General features: G+C 45.5%; 1 non-coding gene across 1 annotated transcript; it reads left to right on the top strand.

Moving 5' to 3' along the window:
* Positions 1 to 267: 267 nt before the first annotated feature.
* TRNAK-UUU lies at positions 268 to 340 on the top strand. Its single transcript has one exon. It is a non-coding gene; the product is annotated as a tRNA-Lys (tRNA).
* Positions 341 to 9,124: the final 8,784 nt, after the last annotated feature.

Here is a 9,124-nt window from a genome sequence, read left to right as displayed (position 1 = left end):
TTTTGCTAAACTGACCCAGCAGAATTCTTTCTAAAACTAGACAAAGCAGATCAAAGACAGAGCCCAAGGGCAAGGTATAGTTACAAAGAGGTCTCAGAAGAGTCTGACCAGAGTTAAGTTGAGGAGAGAGTCTTTGTCACTGGTTACCAGAGATGTGTCAGGCATTGTCTGGGCCCCCTAGACTCCTCCAAATTATGTAATTCTCTTCACAAGCCTGTGAGGTGGAGATTATCATGTCTTATTTACAGTCAAGGAAACTGTGCGAATTCCCTGATGGTCCAGGGGTTAGGACTCTGTGCTTTTACTGCTGAGGGTCCAGGTTCAATCCCTGGTTGGGGAACTAAGATCCTGCAAGCTGCGTGGTGTAGCCAAAAAAAAAAGTAACTGTACTGTCAGGGAGACTGAAGCTTGCTCAAGGCCAATTCAGCTGATCAGTGGATCTTGGGTACTGTGCTGGCACCAAAGAAAACACACTGAATCAACTTACCCAGCCCTCACAGATCTCACGGGTGAGATTCACAAATATTTATTGAGCATTTACTATGCACCAAGCACTTCCGAGGTACTTTTAAAATATGAAAATTGTAGATAGTACTATCATAATTATCATCCCCAGTTGGGTGATGACAGCGTTGAATTTTACCTGAGCCCTGTGCTCCTGGAAACAGTGAAGGTTAGAGGAAGACCCCTTACCCTTTTTTGTTCTGGAAAGGTACTTGCTGCAATGAACCACCATTCCTCCTGTGACTTAGGGGAACTCATGGATGCCCACTTCGTTTACCTATAACAGGGCCAGCCACAGAGCCTCCAAATCCCTGTTCTTTGCCTCATAAGTAACTAGCTGAACTGCTTGTCTCCACCAATCATTCTGAGCAAAATTCCTGTGTGGATAAGAAAAGTGTTGCCTGCCATCAAGCCGTCATCTACTGTAGCCACGCCTACCGGTGCACCCTGAGGAGAATTCAGGATGGAGAAGAACAGGATACTGGCCCTTGATAGTTGAGATGCATATCAAAGGAATGGTTTTAATGAGCCCAGACTCTTGCATCTTCCCAAACATGGAAAAGCAGTAAAATCATTAATGTGAGATGTCTGATATTTGTGATTAGCAGTAATCTTTTGCTGTTTGACTACATAGGTTTTGTTTGCAAAAACTCCTACATGTCTAGGCTACTCCCTTACTTCTTTGGAACAGTTCCTATCTGAGAGGCTATATGCTGGGCTGGAGTCCTCAGTAATGTTCCCGAATAAAACATAACTCTCAGTGTTTAGGTTGTGCATTTTTTGTCGGTTGACACTTTTTTTTTTTTTGGCTTACAGGATCTTAGTGCCCCAACCAGGGATTGAACCCGCACCCTCAGCAGGGAAAGCATGAAGTCCTAACCACTGGACCGCCAGGGAATTCCCTGTTGACACTTGTTGACTAAACTTTGGTTAAATTCTCTCCTTCCTCCAGGCCCCTGAACTTTGGCCCACTCTCAGCCTGAGCCTGCAGACAGCCCCTCCTGAGAATAGACGGGCCTCAGGATAAAACTCTCCCTGACCTCCTGTACCATCATGCCTCCCTTTCGTCCAACCTCCCAGTTCCTTCTTGCCTCTTTTTCTCCTCTTATAAAAGGAAAATTCTTTTGCCTGATCCTTGAGATGCTTGCAGAACTATGGTCACAGCACTGTCTCTGTTACAATAGCCCCTTTCCCCCTTTGCAATCATCCTTTCAAATCAAAGTCTCCCCTTACTAAGTCTGATTTTGTTTTTTTATTTGACAGTGAATGGGCAGAGACTACAGTGTGTGTGTCGTGGGGGGGGGGGGCACTTGGCCTCTAAGAGCCCAGACAGGCCCACTGCAAGGACCAAAGGAGATTCGAAACCAGGACCCCCTGATTCTAGAAGGACACTCTGTTCTCTTCCACAATCAGGAAAGGGGTTCTGGCCTTTAACATTGAGTGTGAAGTGCTTGCCAACCAGGCAAAGAGAAACAGCCCTTTTGCCAGCTCGTTTGTGTTTTCAAAACTGGCTGGTTGAGATGAAATACAGGCACAGATGAAATGTTTTTAGAAAGGAAAAGAACGACAATCTTTCACCATGGGGTTCACTTTCTGTAGTCTCCTTGCCAATCCACCACCTCCCCTCACTCCCCCGCCATCAAGCTGACAGACCCATCTGAGTGCTGCAAGAGGCACTGAACAAACAAAAGGAGTCATTTATGTCCGTGTTTTGTGATTTTTCTCCATTTGATCAGCAAGCCTGTAACTTAATATATCCGAGTGTGCTGGGAACGTTTGCGGCTTAATTATCACATTTATTTAAAATACACACAAACAAAACTCCAAACCGGAAAACAACATTAGCTTGGCAATGGAAGAGATGTTTAATTTACTCCAATTGTTTAAAGATGATGTGAAAAACCGCCCCATACTGACTCTTCCACTGATTGGTTGAGTGACCTAGGGCTGGTCAATTACCTGTTCTGTGCCTTCCTTCCACTTTGGTATGTTATCTTCACTGCCTCAGTTAGTGAGTCTAAGATGATCTTAAAAGTCTGGGCAGGAAAAAACATGGTGTTTTGTTGAGTGGACTCCACTGGGACGTCAAGTCTCTGATGTCAAGTCAGACAGACTGGCCCACGTATTGCCTCTCTGAGCCCTAGCGTTCTCCTCCAGGAAATGGGTAAGAGAACCTACATCCCAAAGTGGTGGTGAATATTAATAAGACAGCTGTACATCTCAAACTATACCCGCTATTCTCTTGTTTGTCCCAGAATCCATACGTTCCAACTTCCCATTTGCCTACTGGTCCAGGCCCCATTTCCTCTTCCTTGTTTCTGTCAGGCTTGTGACTACTTTGACCGATGGAATATGGCAGGAGTGACGCTATGGGACTTCTGGGGCTGGGTTTTAGAAAATAATGCAGCTTCTGCTTTGTTCCCTGGAACTCTCAGGAGCCTGGAGCACCCATATAAGACATCTGACCCCCCTGAAGCCCAGGTACCAGGTACTTGAGTCAATGAGGCCTTCAGAAAATTCTACCCCCAGCCCATACAAGTCTTCCCAGCTGAATCCTGGATGTGATGGAGCAGAGACAAGCTGCCTCTGCCATGCCATTTCCCACCCCATCGAATCTGCAAGCAGATATAATGGTTATTACATGTATGAGCTTTAGAGTAGCTCAGGATTAAATAAAGGGAAGGGGAGTAGCTTAGATACCTTCCATGCAGAGGGGGTGTTCCAGGAAGAGAAAACAGCCTGTCTGCGGGGGGCAGGGCAGGAGAGACCATAGGGGTGATTTAGAGCAGAGATCCCCAAAGTATGGGCGCTCCTACCGGTGATACAAGGGCTGCCTGGGGAGGCATTTTCTCCCACGCCCGGGAACGTTGAATTGTCATTGTGGCATTCATTTCATCAGGAATAGCCGCCCAGTTTGCACACGTATAGGCAATAACATCTTGGTCACAACCGCCACCGGCTCTACGGCGATTACATGATGACATAGTCTGCAAGAGGCATCCTGACTTCAGATGTTAAATGTGACAAAAGAATATGCATCTTAGAATAGATAAAGAGGGGTAAGAAAACAGTACGATCATTAGGGGTTGGCAGAATATGGGAAAACTGGCAAAGGCCTTTCGCAAATGGGAGCCTCTTGGGAAGAACTCACGATGCGCGGCTTGGGTGAGCGTGTGGCAGGGGGCCGGGGACATGGCGGGGGGGGTGGCCCTTTCTGGCCATCTTTACATTCGGCTCTGTAGTCAGTACCCGCCCGAACCAGGTCTTGCCGCCTCCAGGCCCAGCCCCTGCTTTTTACATCTCCGGTAGCCCAGGTATCCCATCCGAGAACCTGAAGAGGCCTGGGGTGTTCCTGCACTGTCTTCCTCTAGCAATTTCAGTGCAGACTGAAAACGGGGGGGGGTGGGATGGGGAAGAAGCTTGAGATTCTGGGCTGTCTTCTTTCTGGGGGGGGGGAGCCCTGCACCGCGGGGCATGTGGGATCTTAGTTCCCCGACCAGGGGTTGAACCCTACCCCCTGCATTGGAAGCATGGAGTCTTAACTGCCGGACTGCCAGGGAAGTCCTCTGGGCTGTCTTGAGAGGGAACAACCTGGGCTCTGCTCCTCACAGAACGTTGCAGTTGCCACCGCCAAGACGTCTCGGCTTGGCTGCCTCTTGCCCTGCTGTGCCCCTGCTGCAGGAGGTTTCTGGGAGCTTCGCCCAGCCATGGTGTGACGATACCTCTGAGGATGAAGCAGAAGGAAGAGTCAGGATGTCCTGTCCTCGCCCTGTGTCCATCCCTGTGTCCATGGGGAGAGGCCATCATCAGCGAGCAGAGAGGGGGCAAATATAGACAAACAGCTTAGTTGATTTTCCCCAGGGGGCTCGAAGGGCCATTTAACATCATCATCACCATCAGGATTGTGATTACCATTGTTTTCAACAGTGGTGGTTCTGGAGGCGTTGATACTAAAACTCCATTTTATTTTTTAATTAATTAATTAATTAAGCTACTGGCCATGCCACGTGGCTTCAGGGATCTTAGTTCCCTGACCAAGAATCGAACTTGTGCTCCCTGCAGGGGAAGCTTGGACTCCTGACCACTGGACTGCCAGGGAATTCCCTAAAACTCCATTTTAAAGATGAGAAAAGGGAAGCTTGAGGCAGTAACCCTCCCAAGTTCGCACAATTGCTGGGGCACAGTTGTGCCCCAATCCTCTAGTCCTGGCTGGTTACAGAAACTGCAGGAAGACACTTTAATTGCTCAGAGCCTCGTGTTCTTTAAAGAATCAGACCAAAGCTTGGGTACCCCAGACCTTCAGAAGGCTTACATCTAGTGAAGGAGCTGGAGAAGCTTGGGGTGAAAGTGATCAGTGATGCCCATTAGGGCAATTCCACGAATATTTTCCTGAGTCCTCTGATGAACCAGGCACTGTGAGACTCTGGCAGGGGTGGTGGGGATGAAGCTACAAAGATGAAAAGGCATATTTTATGTTCTTGGGAACTTAAACATTAATAGGGAGAATAAAAATAAGGACAAACCCTAGCACATATCATCATCATTGATTTGTATCAGACATATTTTGGTTATAAATTATAGAAATCCAACTCAGATGGTCACATTTACTGAATCACATGACAGATAATCCCAGGGATTGTTTTGGCTTCAGGCAAGGCTGGACCTAGTTGCTCAGATGGTGTTGCCGCATCTTTTGGCCTCTCTTTTTTCTTCTGAACTGGTTGGTTTTATTTCTAGGCAGACTCTCTTCTTATAGTGGCCCCTGGCAGTTCCAAGTTTACATCCTAGTATTAGCAACTCCAGGGGAAATAGAGTGCTTTTTCCTAAGAGTTGTAGCAAAAGTCCTGGAGAAGACTTCCATTGGTCTGGCTTGTATCCCTATGTATATGCCTGAGCCAATCACGTTGTAAAGTCGTTGTGATACTGTGATTGGCCATGGATAGGTATGAGTTCCCCCTTAATTGAGAGTGGAGCTTGAGCAGTTCTGCTCTCAAAAATTGGGGTGCTGTTACTGGAAGAAGGGGAGCAGATGCTGGGCAGGCAAAACCCATGCATAACACAGCCTCAGAGGTAGAAATGGCCTTGGTGTGCCTTATCCAATAACCTCACTTTATAGATGGGAAAACTGGGAGACCCTTCAAATCCCATCTCTGCCACTGGGCAGGCTCTGAGAAATCTCTTTACTTCCCTGTGCCTCAGTTTCCTCATCTCTAAACTGGCTAGAATAATGACATCATAGGGTTAATTGGAGGGACTTCCCTGGCGGTCCGGTGGTTAAGACTCCGCGCTCCCACTGCAGGCACCGGTTTGATCCCTGGTTGGGGAACTAAGACCCCGCATGCTGCATGGCATGGCCCATATATATATATACATATATATATATATATATATATACATATATATACATATATGTATATATATGGGGTTAATTGGAAGGATTAATTCATATGACTGTTGTAACACATTTAGAACAGCGTAACATTGGGTGCTCAATAAATGCTTGTTCTTTCTCCTCTTTGCTCACATCCCCAGGATCCCCCAGAGTCATTCACTCTCTTCTCTGTGTCTCTGAAATACTGCATCCATCCCTTTGCTCAAATCCAGTATTGTCATCATTTGTTCTTACTCTCATGGAGCTCAGTTTCTTCCTCTGGAATGTGAGTTCTTCAGGAGCAGGGTCCCGGTCTTGTGAATCGCTGTTCACTGCCTAGCACCTAGCAAAGGTCAATACATATGCGTAAAAAAATCAATCAATCAATCAACCAACCAATCACCAAAGTTGGTTTTGCAGACCAGTGGCTCCATTTATCTAATGCTGCCTAACAAACCACCACAATTGACTTAGAACAACATTTATTTTGTGCCCAAATCTACAATTTGAGCTGGGCATGGTGGGGGCAGCTTGCCTGTGTTCCACTTGGTGGCAGCTGGGGCAGCCAGAAGGCCAAGGACTGGAGACATCTGAAAGGCTGCTCACCGACGTACCTGGTCCCTGGGCTGGGAGGATTCAGGCAGCCGCTACACAGTCGCTGCAACAGGATGGTGTCAGGGAGATGGACTTCTCCATGTCAGTGCAGGACCCCTAAGTTGTGTGACCCAAGAAAAAGAGTACCAGAAGGAAGCTGTATCACTTTAAAAAAAAATCAAAACAGTTTTAGAAGAGCTCTAGATTTACAGAAAAATTGCTGAGATAATATAGACAGTTTCCATGTACCCAACACTCAGTTTCTCCTATTCTCTTAGGTTAGTGTTGTACGTGTATCACAATTAATGAACCGATATTGATACCTTTATATAATTAAAGCTCATACTTTATTCAGATTTCCTTAGTTTTTACTGAATATCCTTTTTCTGTCCTAGGATTCCATCTAGGATACGACATTACATTTAGTGTCCTTAGTGCCCTGGGGCTGTGACAGTTTCTCATACTTTCCTTGTTTTTGATGACGGTGACAATTTTGAGTCCCTCAACTGGGATCTGTCTGATGTTTTCGTCATGATTAGGCTGGGGTTATGGGTTTGGGGGGAGAAAACCACACTGGTGAAATGCCCTTCTTATCACATTATACCAAGGGTATATACCGTCAGCATGACTGATCACTGTTGATGTTAATTTTGATCATGTGGTGAGGTGGTGATTATTAGTTTTCTCCACTGTAAAATTACTCTTTCCCCCCTTTTTCATACTGTATTTTTGGGAAGGAAGTCACTAAATATGCACAGCCCACACTTAAGGAGTGGGGAGTTGGGCTCCACCTTCTTGAGGGCAGAGTATCTAACATAAATTATTTGAAATTCTTCTGCATGGGAGATTTGTCTAGTTTCCCATATTTGTTTATGTATGCAATCATTTATTTATATCAGTATTGACTCTCTTATTTATTTTGTGCTAGGGTACGTTCTTTTTTTGTTGCTTGAATTGTTCTAGCTTTGGCCATTGGGAGCTCTTTCAGGTTGACTATTGTGTCCCTTTCACTCCCCTCCTCGTGCGTGTGTGAGCGTGCGTGCACGCGCGCACTTCCTTACCTTTAGGCACTACAAGATGCTCCAGACTTATCGTGTTTATTTCCTGCCTTTGTCTAGAATCAGCCATTTCTCCAAGGAGCCCTGGTTCCTTTTATTGGAGAATGGTACTAGAAACCAAGATCTGGGTGTTAGGTGGGCTCATTGCTACTGGGGTGTATCGCCTTTTTAAACATAGCCTCCGAAGTCATGGATTTCTCTTCTGTCATAATCACAGCCTTGCTCAGAATCAAGGGGAGAGAACACAGATTTCCCGCTTGTTGGTTGAAGGTCTGTTACTGTCACATCGTAAGAGCTTATGAGATGGGATATACTGGTGCCATCGTTTTTGGAAAACACCATCTGTCACGACAGTGATTCTGTTACCCGCCCAAGGATTCTTATTTGATTTAAAACATCTTTCACCCCTGTTTGGTTTCTATTTTGCTTCAAAGAAACTCTTTCCATGGTGTGGTTTTTCTTGACAATGGTTTTAGTTGATAGAGGGACATACATTAAATAACGTTGAACCACATTGTGAGACAATCATTGCCTTCTCATTACTCTCCTAGTCCTTTTGTTGGGGTCAAAGAGAAAGTCTCAGTTTGGTGCTACAAATGTAGCACTTCTAACACTTGCTCATTTTTTTCTTTTTTAATATTCTGGCTCAGAGCGTTCTTACAACACAGCCTTCTCGGTAGAATTTAAGCGTATTTATTTATTTTACTTTGACAGTTACTCTTTGCAGCAGAGACGGTCACTGCTTACCAGTTTGCACGCGCCACCCTCCTCCCCCGCCCCCCTATGTCTCAGTCCCCTGCACTTTGGCAGGGCCTTGTGACTCTCTGTGGCTAATGGGCTGTGTGTGGAAGATTTAAAAGCCTGTGAGCGACCCTCGTGTTCTTTCATCGCCTGTTCTAAGATGGCATTGCTTCTTCTGCCTGACACTCATTGAGTGAGTAAAGCAGGCCTCCTGCCAACCCACTGTGGAGATGCAACATGTGTCGTGTGAAACTTTGCTCTTGGGATCAACTGTTATTGCTGCATCGCCTAACCTTTCCAGACTAATAAACGTTAAATAGAGTGAGTGATACTGGATTTTCATTTACATAATGATGCAAAATTCACCAAAATAAAAAGTGAATTTGTTCAAAGAAAAATAAGTGAATCATTTGCTAGATGATACCCAGATATGGTGAAAATCCTCAGGGCAAGGACTCAAATGAGTAGCATTTGGGGAAATACTGCCATTGTTTTCTCATCTTGCTCTCTGCACGGGACCTCTGACCTCTATTGGGATTGGCCAGAAAAAAAAATCTCTGTTAATTCCCATTTGTTCCCTGTATGTCCTAGGGCTTAAGCAACAATCACTAGAATCTCTTCATTGAAACGGATTAGTCAGAGATTACATGAAAAGATCTGAATTTTCAATTTCGTTTTAGAGCCAAATACCTTGACTATTGTGTTCCCCAGACACTAATCAAGGGTATAAACCTGGTGAGAGGGAGCTTTTCAAGTCTTTCTGTTCATGGGATGCTCTTTAAAGGCAGAAAAAAATGCAAACTGATTCAGAATGACAGACCACCCAAACACTGCTGCGGAGAGGGGAAGGATGGAG

The sequence above is a fragment of the Phocoena sinus genome, chromosome 15 (genome assembly GCF_008692025.1).
Source record: "Phocoena sinus isolate mPhoSin1 chromosome 15, mPhoSin1.pri, whole genome shotgun sequence".
Classification (NCBI taxonomy): Eukaryota; Metazoa; Chordata; class Mammalia; order Artiodactyla; family Phocoenidae; genus Phocoena; species Phocoena sinus.
This window is presented reverse-complemented; position numbering and strand designations above follow the sequence as displayed.